This window comes from Nanorana parkeri, unplaced genomic scaffold (genome assembly GCF_000935625.1).
Source record: "Nanorana parkeri isolate BGI_ZX_2015 unplaced genomic scaffold, ASM93562v1 scaffold276, whole genome shotgun sequence".
NCBI lineage: Eukaryota > Metazoa > Chordata > Amphibia > Anura > Dicroglossidae > Nanorana > Nanorana parkeri.
The window spans coordinates 97,413-116,812 of NW_017306544.1; the positions used below are offsets into that span (position 1 = coordinate 97,413).

General features: G+C 43.9%; 1 long non-coding RNA gene across 1 annotated transcript; it reads right to left on the minus strand.

The window, feature by feature from the left end:
* Positions 1–3,969: 3,969 nt before the first annotated feature.
* Positions 3,970–13,957, minus strand: LOC108787653. The gene is made up of 3 exons (XR_001941280.1): positions 13,889–13,957; positions 7,353–7,355; positions 3,970–3,982 (listed from the first exon to the last, which is right to left on the minus strand). It is a non-coding gene; the product is annotated as an uncharacterized LOC108787653 (long non-coding RNA).
* Between the last annotated feature and the right edge of the window lie 5,443 nt (positions 13,958–19,400).

Genomic DNA, 19,400 nt, shown 5'->3' on the forward strand with positions numbered 1-19,400 from the left:
TTTTGTGCGTTTTATTCCTTTACCAGGTATTTTTCCTTGCATTTATTTTTTTTTTTTCAAGGTTCCCCCCCCCCCCCCCCCCCTTTTTTGTTTTTTACATATTGGTTGAGATTTTTGTTTGGACATTGCTACGGGTTCCCTCTCTATATGCAAGCTCTGGAGCCAGGATAGACATATACCATCCTTTATCGCTGCCGCCTAATCCATGGGAGACCTTCTCCCATGATGTCCTGTAGGCGGCAGCGTTTGGTATAGCGACTGTTCTGGCTGCTGTCTATTCCCGGCTCAAGAGAATTGATCAAAGCGCATGCGCACAAATCCATGCACATGCGCACTGAAGAGGCCATCAGTGGGCGTCACGGTCATGTGATCGCCCGGGACACAGACGGCCATATTTATAGAGAGGACACGTGACAAGAGCTGATGGGCGAGTTGGTCTGTCTCCTCCTGTGTTTATGCAACTGTATGCATCTATTCTGAGGTGAGTCACTGGATGGAATATTTGTTTTTATGTCTCCTACTTTTATTTTTTATTTTTGATCGCTTCTTTTTACCACCTCCAACTGCTAGGAGTGTACAGGTCTGTGATATTTTTTTTTTGTAGGCTTTTGAATGGGTCATCAATAGTTGCATTCCCAGTGCACCCTGATTTGAGTTCACTGCCCTGTTATCCTTCTGCATCTTTGGACATATATACAAGCAAGGTTTTTTATTTATTTTTTTCATTTGTTTTGTATGCGCATGCTTCTTTTGAAATACGTACACAGTATAATATTTATTCATGCAAATATCATGTTGACTATATATATAATAGATGGATAATATATATATATCCAACAAATCTGTAGATATATCAGCATAGATATGTATACAGTCCCCGTGAATAATACACAGTCCCCGTGAACAATACACAGTCCCCATGAACAATACATTAGATAATATAACAAACACGTCTGTATAGAAAAAAACAGGTCCAGCATTGAGATCTGCACGGTTTCCTATATGGTATAAGCACTATGTTTTACACACCATACGATATGCCTGAAAAAATAGTCAAAAGCAGTTATATCAATTATGTCAATGTTTCAATCCCAGTTGTGTCAATTAATATCACTTTGTGATGTACTTGTTGCAAAATGCTTTTATGGGTAGCAATGTAATATAACAAGATGAGTGCGATCCCAGAAGTATACATTCTGGTATGCTGACAGCCCATGCACCCTAATAAACAAATGATCGCATACTTTTTTTATCTTCATCAAAGGCATTTTCATCCCCTGAGATGATGTGCATGGTCACATGTTCTAGTCACATGTGCCAGAAATCCAGGAAGTAATAGGAGAGCTAGTAATTTGCCCTTAGTAAACATGGCTACTGTCAGGAGACTTAGGAAGAAAAGAGAAATAAGGTATACAAGGAATACAAAGCCTGCAATTATGTAGAAGTATGTGTTTGTAGATTGTCATTACTAAATATTTCCAAAGGTGCCTTTGTTGTTATTTTAAAGATATGGGTAAAGGTCTGCTGTAACAGTTTGCATAATGCGATTATTCAGACAAAGAGAAATACATTTCTAAGGGATAAACAAAGCCTTCCCGATGCTGTTGTGTCCCTAACGTTAATATGTGTTGTTACTAGGCTGTAGGCAGCCTGAGCATTTGCTTCCCCTTTTTCTGAGCTCTGTAGGTCTTCCCTAAGCTCAGTGGGTTGATTGCTTCTGCCTCTTAGTGTGAAGGAAGTTCCATTAATTAAGAATGCGAAAGACAAACACTGTCATGATTTAAAAGTATGTATCTGACACAACCAATCCCTGTTGTTTAAAATAAACAGCGAGTAAGAAAACTAAATATAATCCAGTTAGGAATTATCTCTATTAAATTCTTATTTTAAAAAAGTGCTAACAGGCAGGCTTTTTATGACAGAAGAGACTGGGTAAGTGTCCTCCTTTTTGTCTGTCAGCAAAGTTTTAAACGTAATTTTTTTTTTAATAACACATTGGCTCCTCCCAGCGGCCCTGCATTGCAGCACAGCGCAATGTGCGTACCACAATACTGCAACTCCGGGAGGTACGTTGGGGTGGGAATGCACATAGCACACGGTACTGCGCGTTATGTGCCTTGTTTGATAGCGGGCACGGTAACGTGCTATAAGCCCAATGTTCTGCCATTAATGGGCCCTTTAAATATGTGCTAAGCTTTCAAAGTTATTTTAATTTCCTGTTCTCTTGTCGAAAGGGATCTCTCAAGATAAACATAGAAGGCTGTTTCCCTATGTATCAGAATTGTTTTTCATAATTCCCTAATCATTTCTTTTAAGCCCAGCCCTTTTCTTACCATGCCATGGGTAATGCAAAAAGCTCCACTATACAGAAAAATGCAAGATGTATCACATGTATCATGTATCATGTATCCTCTATATATACATTTATCACATTTATCACATGTATCACAGCGTAATACATTTCCCTGTTGGTTAAAAAAAAAACATTTTATGCGGTTACAACACTGTTGCATATTGCATAAACACAACTGCTGCCCAACAATTTGTTAATCATGGTCATAACCTTTATATTCACACACTGTCACTTCCTTTTAGTTGTTAGATATTTGGTCCTGTAAACATATTATGTATTTTGCATTAGGGCTCACAAGACAAACTTTTTTGAACAGTTCAAATTAGCACACAACACTACAGTTTACATGACCTAAAATGTCTCTGCTGAGTACTACTGATCTGCCTTATAATGCATTACCAGAAAGGTGCTTACATTATACATAAATATGCCATTTCTCCCTTCTATTTGGCACTGCAATTGTGTAAATGTAATGTGCACTTTGCTGAAAATACAGTCCTTTACCGTACACCAGCCAAATCTCCATCAAAATCCAGCCAACTAGTCCATCAATTCAACAGAGACCAGCATCTATGCATTCACTAGAGAATGGAGAATGTAAATGAGACTGTATTTTGCTCCCTAGAGACCATTCATCTAAAAATACAGCTTTGCTCTACCTGGGAATGGTGTTAACTATATTTATACAATAGGTATGTTTTCTACTGCTATAAACCATAGATGCAAGTGTCTGAAGTGGGAAAGTGAAGTATCCTGAAAGCTCTTGGCCATTGCCATACTAGTAGATGTAGTAGTAGCCCACAATTTAGCACTATGAATCCTTTATTAATTTATTGTAACAAATCTGATACAACTACATAATGTCCTACATGCCAGCATACCCATTGCAATTTTAGTGCTGTGTGGCACCACTTCCCAAAAGTGGTAGTTTAGCTCTGGAAGGCACCAGTGGTTTTATGGATTCTTATGGTCTACCAGAGACAGGATTTACTTTTGGACTGCTTCTCTCTTCCCTACCACAAGGCCTTAAAGCCTAAAAGTATGTTTCATAATGTGAACAATTAAATCAGGCAACATGAAAAAAATACCTGAGCATCTTAAGATTTTTTTTTTCTTATTTTTAAAATTTCCCCAGTCCCAGCTGACCAGAGACTGCAGCTAAAGACCACTCTACTCTGTGTGTAGGAGGCTACACATGGTACAAATGTTGACCGGCTCCTGATTAACCGGCCGATCTTCGCACAGTGGGTGCCCCTGTCGGCACCCTTTCACCCGGCATGCCTCAATCAGCTGATCGAAGGAGCATGTTGGAAAAGTCTCAACTGAACAGAACTTGCAACAGGAGTTATCGATCAGTTGCTCACTCCATTCGTGTATTCTGACAAGTAACATTCAGTAAAAAATAATAGAACAATTGTGCCTTAACAAAGATACAGCCCTGCACAGCTAGTTTTCTCAGTAATTTTCTTCTTATGGCAGTTTATATAAATATAGCATTGTCTGCACCAGTGGGTAACACTATCATTTGTCATGTCATTTCTAATGGAGATATATCAAGGTGGCAGTATTTTAAAGATATATTTTAAAGATATAAAGAAAATATGCCAGTCATTCTGATTTCAGTACTTTCTGAGTCCTTAAAGGAGAACTATGAGATGAGTGATTTCCACTCACCTCATAGTTCTAGCCGACCTGTGACAATGAGACTGTCACAGGTCGGCTCAGTAGATCGGGAGGTGAGCGAACACATACCGGGTTCGCTCACCTCTCGATCCTGTCACGGCTCTCTACCGTGACAGGGGGAGTGGCTGGATTCCCCTCTCCCCGCTCCGATCTGCCAGTGCTGACTGGCAGAACGGACGGGGGAGGGGGCGGGTACAGCTGGCTCTGCCTCTAGATAGGCAGAGCCAGCTGTCACTCACGCAGCTGGGCGGGTCTCGATGTCGAGGTCGGGATCCGCTCTGGCTGCGGCGTCTCAGTATACCGCGAGCTGTAGCTCGCGGTATACTGAGCTTAGGGTAACGGGAGGACGCTAGTTTGTGTCCTCCCGTTACCCTAAGGAGAACTATGGGGAAAAACACTGACCCCATAGTTCTCCTTTAACCGGAATTGCAGCATTGTGGAGTACAAATCTCTAATTTTCACACTTGTTTTGGGGGCAGTGCATAAGGAAATACTGAAGCCAGGAACTACAAGAAGTAAAATGTGGAAGAAAGAAGTACAAAGGTTGAGCAGAGGCCCAGAAAGTGTGGCGTCATTGTAGGAATCTCTATTAATGTTTTATAAAAGATAAATCAAGGAAGGTACCAAATTAAAAGGTGAAGGCGCATTTTTACATATTTCGAAGCAAAACAACCAAAGTCTACTACTATCATTCTCTGGGGTTAGATTACTAATGGAGTAGAGTGTGAGTTTAGTAAATAGGGTTATGCACACTTTGGAAACCCAATCGTGGTCAGGATTTTTTCTTGCACGTGATTGGATGGTTCCAATAAACACAGTATCACCTTTGTGACAGTGTGCAGTGGAATCTATGTGTCACCAAAAGGGGGTGGATGACTCTCTGTTATGTCAGGTCTTACCCAGAGACATTGAAGCTGTATTTACTGCTTACCCCTATGAGCATCAGAAACACCAAGAGCCTTTAGCTTCTGGCATTCACACTATTTTACCTTCCTGTTATATGACATTGTAAAAACTTTAGGGCCGATTCACACCACATGTGCTGGAGACAACCTGATGATCCAGGATCAGCTACAGCACATTTGCCCTGCAGAAATTAGGCAGTTTGTGCTGGAGCGCAAACCAGACTCTGCCACATCGGTAGCCGAATTGACGGATACCTATACCAGCAGTAAGGTATCTGACCATCGCAGAGCTCCACCTAGTGGCTGGAAAGGAGAGAAATCGCCAATAGCAACCTCTGCTACATTAGTAACTCAGCCCTCCCAGAGACCAGCAGTTGAAGTGTCTGATGTCAAGCCAGCCTCAGCTGACCACCGCAGGTGTTTCAACTGTGGCAAGCCCGGACCTCTCAGGGGCCAGTGTCCTGAGCAGAAGAAGATGACATCATCTGGCCAGCTGGTCAGCACCCTTTCTTCTTTGCTGTTCGTCAACGGAAAGGCGGGAAATAATGGGACCAACTTGCAGCCTGCTGTCATCGATAACTGAACCATGACTGGCTTCTGAGACACTGAAGCAGAGGTCACTCTCGTCAGTACGGAGCTCATAAAATACAAAGATATGATCCCAGAAAAGTTCCTTACCCTCACCAGAGTTGAGGGCACTCGTTCCCAGGTGCCTCGGGCACATGTTTCTATTGATTGGGCAGGATGAGAGAAGTGGGGGTCTCTGACGAAAATTCCCACACCTGTATTGTTAGGTACAGACTCTGATTTCCTATTATGCGCCTGCCTGAATTCCTCAACTTGACCCTCTGGATGCACAAAGGTATTGTGTACAGATATGGGGTTAATATTTGGGCAACTTGGGGGTGGACAGAGGGAGAAGGAGGGTGGGGTGGAATTGCAAAGTTCTCCTGCTCCTATGGATAGAGAGGAGACTGTCGTGCAAAAATGGGTAACAGATACATGTGTAACAAATACTGTAAACGTTAATTCTGGAAATGTGAATGTTGATACTGCAGATGTTGAGGCTAACTGTCATGACACCAACACATTGCCAATACTTGTAATCACTCGCAGTGCTGCAAGGGCCACTGAGGCACAGACACATGCCTCAGGACAGCTGGCTGGGACTTGTAGTGCCACCTTTGAGACTGAGAAAACACTTGAACAACTTAGAAGTCTGGCTTGTCAACCCCTTGCTGAGGGAGAAAAGTATCATATTTATTGGAACAGTGGGAAGCTTTACTGGCAGGCACTACCTTCAGCAGGTGATGAGGTTGACATGAGAGGGTTGCAGCTCCTTTTGCCCAAACAGTTTAGGGAACATTTATTGAAAGTGGCTCATGAAATTCCCCTAGCAGGACACGTAGGGGTCACGTAGAGCGAGGACCGAATGAAACAATTTTTTCTGGGCTGCCATGTGCATGGACATAGCTGACTACTGTCCGTCCTGTGTTACCTGCCGGGTTGGAAAGGCAGGAGATGAGCACAGGGCTCCACTTCAACCTTTTTCCCATAATTGACAAACCTTTTAAGAGGGTAGCACTGGATATTTTTGGGCCACTCGCTATCCCTAGTAGTTCGGCAAACGTTATATTTTGACAATAGTGGACTATGCCACCCAGTCCTCAGCAGGTTGTAGCTAACTTTTCCATCCATGCAGGAAGGATGCTTTGCAAGGGAACTTAACCAGTGTGGGGTTCCCAGCCAAGCTGATTAGTGATTGCGGAGGGCAGTTTGTATCCCAACTGATGCAGGCTCTCTGTCAGAAAATTCAGAGGATGCGTATCATGGCCATTCCTTACCATTCACATATGAATGGTCTGTGTGAGCGGTTCAATGGTGCGTTAAAGCAGATGCTGCGAACGTTTTGAAATCCCAGGGAAAGGACTGGGAATGGTATTTGCCTCATTTGATGTTTACTTACAGAGAGGTGCCTCAGGTGTCCACCTGTTTTTTGCCATTTGAACACTTCTACGAGCGGCGGGTGAGAGGGCCCTTGGACCGAATCCGCGAGTTGGGAGAGCAAAATTGCTGATCCTGAGGTCTCGATGGTGGTTTATGTCCTAAGGTTCCGAGACAAAATGGAGACATTGGTGGGACTGGTACAAGAGAACATGGCACAGGCCCAGACTAAACAAAAATGCTGGTATGATAACAACGCTAGAGAGTGGACGTACAGCATGAGTCAGAAAGTGTATGTTCTACTTCCTATGCTGCAGAAGAAATTACAAGCAACCTGGGAGGGGACGTACTAGATCACCAAATGTCTGAATGATGTCACCTACTTGGTTATTCTGGGGGCAGTGGGTGGGCGGCAGAAGGCATTCTTTGTGAGCATGCTCAAAGCACATCATGAGCGCACAGCCTACTTCCTGCCAGTGTGTAGCAGGCCTGAGCCATAAGAGGCAGACCCACTGTTAGACTTATTAGCTGACATAAGGAAAGGAGACTCAGACCTCAATATCAATGCACACCTGTCTTCTACCCAGATACCTCCTCATCTAGGGGAAGTGCTAGCAGGGTACCATGAACGGTTCACTGGGAAACCTGGGAGGAAGCACCTTGCTGTCCACCAGGTGGACACCGGGGTGCATCCTCCGATCAAACAGTCAGCCTATCAACCTCAAAAGAAAATTGATGAAATGCTGCAGCTGGGGGACATTCAGAAGTCCCTCAGTGCCTGGGTGTCACCTGTAGTCCATGTCCCCAAGAACTATCAGACTACCAGGTTCTGCGTGGACTACAGAAAGCTGAATGCCATCACCACAACCGCAGATGCGTACCCCATGCCGAGGATTGATAAGTTGCTGGATAAGCTGGCAGCGCCAGCTATTTAGCAATCATGAACCTGGGCCAGGGGTATTGGCAAATTCCTCTCGCACCTGAGGCTCTGGAAAAATCGGCCTTCATTACCACATTCTTTTTATTCAAGTTTACAGGAATTCAGTTTGGGATGAAGAATGCCACAGCCACATTTCACAGGGTCATGAATGACCTATAGGAAGGCCTGGAGGCCTTTGCAGTAGCCTACCTGGATGACATTGCGGTGTTCAGTCCCACTTAGGTCCTAGACAAGTTGGCGGTAGCCAATCTGACAGTCAAACCCAGTAAAAGTCAGATAGGCATGACCGAAGCCCAGTTCTTGGGACACCGGGTAGGAGGAGGCACTCTGATGCCTGAGACTGGGAAGGTGAAGGCCATCATGGCCTGGCCTAACCCGCAAACAAAGAAAAGAGTTATTTCCTATTTGGGCACAGCTGGTTACCATAGAAAGTTTGTTCATAACTACAGCAGCCTGGCTAAGCCCCTAACTAACTAAAAAAAGAAATTGCCGAAGTTGGTGTCGTGGAATCCAAAATGTGAGAGGGCATTTCAGGCCTTGAAGGAGGTGCTGTCCAGTGCTCCTGTGCTACAGGCCCTGAATTTCCCCTGCCAGTGTCTAGTGCAAACCGACACATCCATGTACGGTCTAGGCGCAGTCCTGAGTCAGGTAGACCAGGCAGAATAAGAACATCCCATCTTCTACCCGAGCAGGAAACTACTTATCTGAGAGGTTAGAATATGCCACTATCGAAAAGGAGTGTCTTGCGATTGTGTGGGCGCTACAAAAGTTACAACAATATCTTTGGACGCAGCTTTACAGTAATCACCAATCACAACCCACTCAGTTGGTTATCGTAAGTTTCTGGGGAGAACGGTAAACTGCTACACTGGAGTTTAAAGGAGAATTATGAGGCGAGTGATATTCACTCAGCCTCATAATCTGAGCCGATCTGTGACAATGAAACTGTCACAGGTCAGCCCAGTAGATTGAGAAGTGAGCGAACACATACCGGCGCTCGCTCACTCCTCGATCTATCTGTGCAGAGAGCCGTGACTGTCACTCACGACTCCCTGCAGGGATTCCCCTCCCTCCCCTCTCCGATCCTCCAGCTCTGACTGGTCGGAACGAATGTGGTAGGGGGCGGGTACAGCTGGCTCTGCCTCTAGATAGACAGAGCCATCGGTCACTCATGCAGCTAGGTGGATCCAGGCAGAATTGTCGGTATACATTCCGGCTGCAGCGTCTCAGTATACTCAGTATACTGAGCTTTGGGTGACAGGAGGACGCTAGTTTGTGTCCTCCCGTTACCCTCAGAGAACTATGGGGAAAAGCCCTAACCCCATAGTTCTCCTTTAATTCTACAACAGTATGATTTTACAATTCAACACAAAAAAGCAGTTCCGATGGCAATGCCGATGGATTGTTGTGGCAACTGAAACCTGCAACAGTTGGCATAGCAAAATAATTTGTAATTCCTTCTGATACCACCACATGAGGGAAGGTGCGATGGTAATGAGTTTTGAGAAAATCAATATTTATTATGAAATTCTCTCTTCCCTCATCTTAAAAAAATGCAGCCTTCTATTCAGTTCAAGTGACCTCAGGCTGCCCTAAATTTCCCAGGCATCCTCAAATTCAAGCAACTATTCCTGGTAATCTCGGCTTGTGATTATTATAGTCCTTAGTTAAGTACTAAAACCTGATTGTTTATCTAGAACTTTCTCTAAAACTGATGTGGATTAGCCTTAGTGATCTTTTTTACGATATGGGTCGTAAATCACTAATACCATGGTAATTGTCTTGACCAGCTCAGCTAATCACCTACAGATCATCTGATGGATAAGGAAGGAATGTGTGGTATCCGTCTGAGTTATAAACTGAGAGTGACAATATTAACCCAATTTTCAATACTCAGAATTGGAGAATGATATTGGAAAATCAGTTGCATAAATAACTGATTTTGCAGAGAGAAATCCACACATATCAATCATGGGGGGGTTACCATGGTCAGAGGCCTGACAAGCCACATTACTCCTCCTGGGCCAATTATGATGGATACCCCTGACAAGTTTGGTTTCTATTTACAGCTAATTTCATGATACACAATAATTTAGGGGTAATGTGTAAGAATATTAAGCTAGGTGGATACTTATGAATTTGACAGTTTAGCTGGAGCATAGAAGGACATCGTAAAGGCTTAGCCCTCCTGCTCACCCCCCCAAGCCCCGCCTTATGGGCCAGCTCCATAACCCCCTAGAGGACTGACAAAAAGATGCTGCAGAGGCAGCTAATGGGGCTCTCTTTTTAACATCAGGAGGAGGCTCTTGTAACATCAGAAGGAGAAGCTTGTGTAACATCTAAGAAGAGTTCTCCTTTAATCTAAAAAAAATCTCTGCAAGCCTTACTTGGAGAAAGAGCCATTCAGATTCATCTTCTGATTATTGAACTGGACTCTGTCAGAACTTATAAACCCAGGACTGTTAAGTACTCGCTTTTTACTACCTTTTATTTTACCATTGTTATTTCTGTCTCTCTTTATTAACATGTTTTTCTGTAAATTTTTCCTGCACCGTTTCTTTTATTAAAGGATGACCTTAAAAATTGTTACACTTATCTCTATGCTCTAAATGAGAACCTAAAGTATCCTCGTCCCCATGAAGAGTGCTACTATATAGTGTATAGCTAGTGTATAGCTACTGTTTGGGGTGTAAAGGATTAACTGCAGAGTTAACCAACCCTAGTGACAATCACTCTGTCTGCTGGCCTGAGATTGTTGTCCCACAAGCTGGGAAATCTCTGACCAAGATAAGGCTGGGAGTGGTATTGCCACATCCTTGTGGCAGCTGGCTTGGTTCAGAAGTGTGTATAGTCACGTGTTATGAAGTCGGGTTACGGTTGTATATGTTTTGAAAAGCTTGGGATGGAGATTACCACAAAGACGTGTGGACACTTTTTTTTTTGCATTAAACTGCACAGTGGGGTCCCAAACCCAGAATAAATTAGCTGGCATCCACAGATCACTACTCCCAGGAAGCACAAGCCCTGTGACCTCTGCCCCCCAAGCCTCTGGCCAGACCAGAATTACACCTCTTCTGAGGGGTACTTACCTCCCCCACCTTTTGTTGGGGGCACTAGATGTTCCCACTTTTCTAGATGGGAGTCCCTGAAAATCCCTATCATACCAGACAGTATACTCCCCAGCCAGTAACCCCTATCATAAAATAAGCATGCAGCTGGTTTTTTCTCCTGTATAAGAACTAATACAACACTTGATCCTAGCCAAAAGCCAGAATAGCCTTCAAAAGAGCTTAAAATAAAAACAGCATCGGGTAGCACATATTTGGCTGTGGAATTTATTTTTTTTCTTTCACAATTAGCTTGGCTTACATACAGCAGCTCCCCAATAAGATTCATTACAGTTTAAAAAAATGCCCTTTTCAAGTAGTTTTAGTGGCAGTACATACCACCAGCAGATAGAAATTGATCAGTGGTTTGCTGAGACTGTCCCCTTTCTCGCAGATGCAAATCAGTCCTATCCCTGGCCAGTCTCTATTTTTCCTACATTAATAATTAAGGGACCACAGATGTTACAGCACTGGTAAAATGGCCAGCAACAGGGCAGTTATATTTATTGAGCAAGACCAGTGGCGTCACTGGGGGGGGGGTTTGGGGTGCGGACCACGCCCGGGTATTATATATTTAACATGTATTTAACTTAAAAATTGATTGTAGTTGTGAAATGGTTGATAATTATTCTGCTCTGCTCTTCATGGGTCACTTCTGAGTCTTATAGCAAGCAAGACACAGCATACAGACAGGTGTTTTACTACAAGAATTAAAAGAGTGAAGATAATGTAGACCCTATTGCTACAGGATTAAATACATGTCTGCCTGTAAATAGTTAATTGTTACTGTGCAGCCTGTGGGACATAAGAGTTGTGGGAGTTGCAGTGCAGAGCCATGGATAAGCTGTACTGTGAGAAACTGTTGATACTACGATTCCCATAAGGCTGTGTTTTTTGGGAGGATGAGTGAGCTGCTCTGGAGTTTCCTGGCATGCTCAGTCCGTGGAGAGCCAGCAGTGTGATCCTATATTGCGGGGATATTGTGGCCTGGACGACAATTCACATTCTGTGACCGGGAGGCCTGCTGAGGAATCGCAATCCATGTCCTGCTGAGTGATATCTAGAGAGATGATCAACTTCCACCAGTGACCAGATCCTGTGTTCCCTGCGAGACAACGTTGGTGAGAAACGAAGGGAGGTTGGCTGGAGAGGAAGGGGATGTCTGCCTCTCGCTGGCAGACTCAGGAACTGCTGAACAAGCCAAGGATTTGGTCTGAGTGCCAAAGGATTTGGTAAGAGGTGTGTTGGTGTGCCCTGGATCCTGTCAGGGTGGTAGATCCTAGCTTGGGGACAGAAGAGCCAATTTATTTTCAGTGGCTCCTTCAGGGGTGAGCGCTACAATGATAAAGCAGTATAAAATTGGCCAGCAGTCGGACAGTTTTAATAAGCAAGACTAGGTTAAAATGTAATAGAGACATATAGAACACACAAGCATTTTGCTACAAGAATTGCAGAGACGCCACAGATGATAAATCAATGTAAAATTGGAGCAAAAGGATGATTTTAAGTATGGAGAATAGGCCTAACCAGTCTTTGGCTAACTTTTATGTTTACTATGGAGATGGGAGGGGGTTGCAGTGAATATGAGTGATATCATGTTTAGGTGTATGCTCTTCTTGCACTTAGAGGGTTATTCACTAAGCTGCCAAAGGCAACCGAGTGAATAACTGAGCCGAATTGAAACTGAGCTAAACGGTGTTCGGCTATTGACTTCGGCTCTGTACGGCTGTTCAGCCTTCGGCTGGCTTCGGTCAGCCAAACATGCTCTGCACGTTCAGCTGAGTCCAACCTCCAGCAGTTCAGTTCATTCGTTCCCATAGAGGTCGTACGGCAGTGAGTGAATAGCCAAATGCCGCCGACCTCTGAGGTAGCGAGCAGCATTTTTAAAAAATGTAAAAAAAAAGGAAAAAAAATGTTTTTGAATTATTTAAATAAATGTAAAAAATAGAAAAATGTTAAAAAGTTAATAAAATGATAAAAAAAAGATGTAAAGAAAAGGGAAAATAAACAGCGCGGTGTCCCCCTCCCAAACCATGTCAGACCCTTTAGGTCAGGTACGAAAGTTAGAAGGGACCCCAAGTAAAAAAAAAAATGGGAGATTGCAGCAGGGCAGATGAAGAATCTCAGTGGGGGTGAATAAAAGACCGCAGTAGCGCAAATGGAAGATCTCGGGGCAGATGGAAGAACGCAGCAGGACTCATGGAGGATCTTAGAGGGGTTGATGGAAGATCGCTGCAGGGCAAATGGAGGATCTCAGGGAGGCAGATGGAAGATCACAGCAGGACAGATGGAGGATCTCAGGGAGGCAGATGGAAGGTCGCAGTAGAACAGATGGAGGATCTGGGGGCAGATGAGAGATCGCAGCAGGGCTGATGGAGGATCTTGGGGGCAGATGGAAGATCCCAGCAGGACAGATGGAGTATCTCGAAGGGGGGGGGGAGATAAAAAATGACAGCAGGGGTGGCTCATGCGATAGGTCTGACCCTAATTCGTTTAGTTGCCCTGTCAGGCAGCACCCCTCCTAATGCAGCGCCTGGGGCACGTGCCAACCGCCCGCCCCCTCCTAGTTTCGGCCCTGCGCAAAACATTTTTTTTTTTTTTATAGTTCTTCTTTAACTGGGGGTGAGTCATTTCATACCACTGTTCTTGCAGCAGAAGCAAAAATGGATCAGGTTTCTTTTGTCAGATGTGCAGATTAAATCTAAAAAATTGTTCATATTTTTAGAAACATTTACTGTATGTTTGTATTGCGTTACATTCCAGAAGTAATTTCCTTTATTCCCTAACTAGTCAGAACATATCAGTATTGCAGATAACAAGATGCAGGAAAGAGAAATCCCCAAGGGATATTTGTTTTACTTGCGCAACCACCTAAATACAGTGGATATAGAAATTCCATACACTATGTAAAAATGCCAGGTTTTTGAGATGTAAAAAAACTCATATAAAAGATTACCACCTTTAATGTGGCCTATAATCTGTGCAATTCAATTAAAGACAAACTGAAATCTTTAAAGGGGGTAGACTTATGCAGGCACATTATTTTTATTTATCTATGTAATTTTTCCCCATTAAACAATTTCAAGTTGTTTTTTAACCTCCTGCCGTCTGCCCGTTAAGAAAAAGCGGACGGACGGCAGATTTGTATCAGCGGGTTGCCGTCCCCAGATGGCAATGTTTGCCTGCCGCGCGCGCGCCCCCTAGCGTGCGCGCACGGGTAGGAAAGACCCGCTCATTTTTACAGCCATTAACAGCTGTTTCACATGCAACCGATCAGCGGTTCTATAGCTAAAAATCGGTTGTATGGCGCGATTTTGTCTACTGACCCCTCACCTTCAATCTCGGGATCCGCTACCCCATCTGCGGCCCGGGACCGGCTCGGGAGGGAGATCAGCACCTTCCTCCTTGCTGTGAATGCAGAAGTGATGTGTATTACATCACTTCCGCACTCACCTGTCAGTCATCTGGCTGCTATAGCCAGAGAAATCTGATGTATATATAAATAAATATATAATATTATTATATTATTGTTATATGGATTTTATTTTACTCTGTGTGTATGTATGTATGTATATGTGTGTGTGTGTGTGTGTGTATGTGTGTATATATATTATATATTTATTATTTCTTTTATATTCTGACAACGGCCGCTGTAAAAAAAAAAACCCAAAAAACAGAAAGGGCACCTCCCTGAAATGAGACGGGAACCTCCCTGAAATAAGGTTTTGCAGGTTGGGATGTGTGAGGGCGTCAGGAGGGAGATCAGCATCTTCCTCCTTGCTGTGAATGCAGAAGTGATGTGTATTACATCACTTCCGCATTCACCTGTCAGTCATCTGGCTACTATAGCAAGAGAGAAGAAGCTGATGAAGCAGATCTCTGCTTCATTAGCATCTTTTGGGGTCCCCAGGTCACATTAGGGGTCCTAGAGAACTCTAATTTCTCCATAAAGAGGACCTGTCAGTGTGCCTTTGCTAATATACAGGTGAAACTCGAATAATTAGAATATCGTGCAAAGTTCATTTAACCCTGCCCTTCCCGCCATCACGGATTGGCTGAAGTTTGCAGGAAACTCCAGTGATCATCATCCAATCCTGTGAGGAAGCTGCTGGTCGAGGCTGCACCCAAGGCCTGATTAAGAGCATCATGGGCCTGTGGTGAGCACCCCCTTAGCACTCAGCACTGTTGGCCAGCCGGACGGGAAGCAGCTCTCTAATTATGTGCCAGCTTGCTCCATAGCTGTTGTCATCCACTGACACAATGTGCCCCCTGCTGCTGTCACCCACTGACCGCAACAGTGGCCCATTTACCGATGCTGTAACATTCCCCCCATCACACACCCCAAACACCCCCACCAAAATCACATTTCCCTAACCCCCATCACACACCACAACAACCCTGCTGAGAGTAACAGACCAACAAATAACTACAAAACATACACCCAGCCACACCCTCTCCTGCTAAAATAACCCCTGCTGACCCAATGCTTCAGGACCGCCACATATCACACACATATCAGACCTGTCATAACACACCCCCTACCTCAGGAACCCCATAAAACACCCATAACAACCCCCTATACCAAAGGACTCCTATGACATCCCCTTTATACCATAGGACCCCAATAACAGTTCCCTCATACCTAAGAACCCTCGTAACACTCCCCTCATGCCTAAGTACCCCATAAAATGTCCCTCATGCCTAAGGACCCCATAACACACCCTTTATCCCTTAGGACACCATAACACTCCCCTTATACCCAAGGACCCCAATGCCTCAAGACCCCTATTAAAAACCCAATGCCTCAAGATCCCCATAGAACCCCAGGATCCCGATAGCACCTGGGACTTTTTTTTGTTTGTTTGCTTTTTTGTAAAATACTTAGTCAATGGTGTCATTGTGATAATTTGGCTTGCAAATTTTTTGTGAATAAGTAAGAGGTATTATGTAGGGGGTCTAAATATCTGGAGACCCCCCTTAGCTTAAAATCTGGCACTACCAGATTCCCCTCCCCCGCAGGCCCCCACATCCTCTTGGAGACCAAATGTGGGGAACTACATAGGAACAAAGTGCCTTGCCAAATAAGGCACTCTCCCCATGTGGAGGGCATGTGGCCCGGTATAGTTCAAGAGGGGGCTGAATGCTCACGGTCCCCCCATTAGCAGTAATTTATTAAATTTTTTTGCCACGCTGGCCCCTATGCCTGCAGACATATGGGTACATCCCTACCCCCTTCAGCCATCTTTGTTGTGTTGTCACATACTTCAATTCAAATAGTCACTGTAGGCAGCCATTCATGTTTAAAGTACATCTGTCATGAGAGAAAAGAGAGGGGCTGTCATTTCTGGTCTCCTTCAGAAGTGCTAGTTGTAAGGCTGTGTTGAGCATTAACAACAGGGCCAGAATATGAATGGTACAAAGTAGTGATAAGATTATCAGAACTCCTTATCTCTGGATCTCTTTCAGATTAATGACTCAGAAAACATTGAAGCCAACTAACATTCTGAAAATTAGAGGTCATCAATGGCAGCCAACACAATTCTCTCATGACAAGTGTACTTTAAGCCTTGGGGGGTTACAAAACAAGTGTTCTAGCTTCTGAGGGAGAAACTAGTTATCACACAAGGTTTTCAAAACTGTCTGAGTACTAATTCCCTCCCTTTAAAACTCAGTCCGGAGGGAGGTGGGGGGTGAAGGGCTCACTTTGCTATCTTTGATTTGGGTGCAAGAGGTCATTGTCTGAGCTCTAATCTCAGAGCCGTAGCTAACTCCTTTTGCGCCCGAGGCAAGAACAGAAAATTGTGCCCCCCCAACAGACATGTGCGGTATGCAACGTTATGCGCCCCGCCTCCAGCATGGCGGCACGCATGCGCAGAATGCGCTGGTGGCCAATTTAAAAAAAGCATAAAAATGTGTGTGTTTGACAAAACGAATAAAAACATTTTTAGTTTCTGTTCATTTGGTCCGAAATCAATTTGTACTCTTTGCACATGTGTGTATGAGTGTGTGTATGTGTGTGTAGGGGGTATTTATTTATTTTATATTATAAATTTTTTTTACTTTTGGGGGCTTCAGGAAAATATCGGGGGTCTAAACAGACCCGTGACATTTCCTTATTGAAATAAAAAAAGAGATTGAGGACACAGAGTCCTCTGCCCATACAGGTGGGGGAGAGCAGCGGAGATCCGAGGAGAAGCTAGAGCCTGTGACGCTCATCTTCTCCCTGCCGAGCCGCGGCTGTGTTGGCTGCCTGGCACCCCTGTTGCCAATGGCGCCCTGTGCTCGCCATGGCAACAGGGACGAAGAGACGCAGCCAGGCCGGCCATGGCTGCGCCCCCTCTCAGCTGCACCAGGGGCGAGTGCCTCACTCACCCCATGGTAGTGACAGCCCTGACTAATCTGATTGCTTTTTTATGTCTGTGATGCAGCCTTTATCCGCTCAGCACCTCCTGTCTTATCTCCACTGGCATGCCATACATCAACTGACACTATAACCGTTCCTTCCCTATATGTCATTTATATCAGGAGCTGTTTAAGTCCGCCTACATTCACACCAGAGTGACATCAAATGTGCACGTCTTCAGCACATCTTTGTTTAGTGCAGTTTTGCACACTTTTACCCGTGAACACAAAGGCGCGTGTTTTTGCAAGTTATATTTTTGCAAGTTATCCTTAGCACATTGATGTGAGTGGGCGAACGCCCTTAAAATGCACGAAAAATGTGCAAAAACGCAGCAAACCTGCGTTTTTGAGCATTACCATTGAAGTGCAGGATCTGCCAAAAAGAAGCTAATTTACTTTCTTCAAGTGACGGGACATTTTGCTTCAAGGGACAAGACACTCAGATGTAAACAGGGCCATAGAAATGCATGGGGGGGTGTGGGACAGAAAAGGTGCTACAAAACACTTGCAAGCATATTGTCGCAGCTGAATAAGCGCAACAAAATGCTTCACAAAAAAAGTCCCTTTCATTCTTATGGCCCCTGTTCATACTTGAACGTTTTGTCGCAATAAGCAAAATGCCTGAAAAAAGTACATGAACTTCTTTTTTGCAGATTACAACTCGTTTTATCCCCATAGAGTCAATAGGAAACTTGCAACACAAGTTGCAGTTGTTTGCGCGCATTTTGCACATCTACATCAATGTGTCACAATCTGCTCCTAAAAATATCGCAAAATCGTGTGGCAAAAAAATGCTTGCTTCTACGTATGAAAACGCTGTTGCCTAGGTGTGAATCAGGCTTAAACTCTGAGAACCACCAGCTTTTTAATGAGAATCTGAAACTAAGCAGCATAAAGGCTGGAAAAGCAGGTGCAGGATCACATACTTATTCCAGTGCTCAGATTATCTCATAGTGTACATTAAGCCTCATTGATCAATAAAGCCTGGTTTTGTATGTTTTTAAATATGAATTCCTGGAACCTGTAGGCACACAATTTAAACATTAAATGTTTTTGTATCACTGGACCTAACCTTGATTTAAATATTGTAGCAATATGACTTTTCTACAGTAAACTACTAGTTATCCGGCACCCACGAGGATTGGTAGGTGCCAGATATCTGTAGTTTCTGGTTGCTTGAGCGTTAATAGTAACTCTTAAGCAACCACCCCCCATTCACCTGCCGCCTAGCTTCAATCCGATTGCTTGAATGCTGGATAATGGGCAGTTTACTGTACATACTGTATTACAGGAAAAAAACATGTGGGGAAAAGCCATCCCTTTGGGTAAGGCACCTGCGGTTACCGGCCCAATGTGCCTATTGAACAATCCAGTACTTCTTCCATGCATCTAGATTAGAACCCCTACTGCCAAATTATATGCCATCACAAAAAAGATGGAACAAACCTATGCTGAGATTATTAAAAAAAACTCCTGTTTTGTGGTTAATTGTCAGTCTGTAACTCATGGTCAAAAATACAATATCTCATGTACTACACTTTACCAATATGACGTTTGTAGGCAAATGGGGTGATGGGGTTGTCATAATAATCTGGCCACTCAGTGTATATGCATGTGTGATTATATAGAAAAGTTCATTTTAGATTCAATGTGACACGCATATATCAGTTATTTTTCATCTTTATATTTATAATATACACTGAGTGGCCAGATTATTATGACCACCCCATCAGTACTTCGTTGGGCCACGAGATGACTCCACGAGATGACTTCGTTGGGCCGCCTCGTGACTCCACGAGATGTTGAAAGGTATCCTTGTGTATACAAATATTGAAGTGATACAAAGTCCCATGTCCTTTTGTGCAGCACGCACATTCTCAAATTAGTGATTCAATCCTCCAAAGTAACTGTGTGGTGAATCTTCCCAAAACCACCGTGCTCCTTATTTTCTTCAACACACTCACCACGTAATCAGTTTTAAGCGCTTGTATCATAGGAACCACAGATGTCTTTCCTCATTCACCTCTTTATACCTGTATACAGTCTGCTTGTCCATTTCCCCCCCC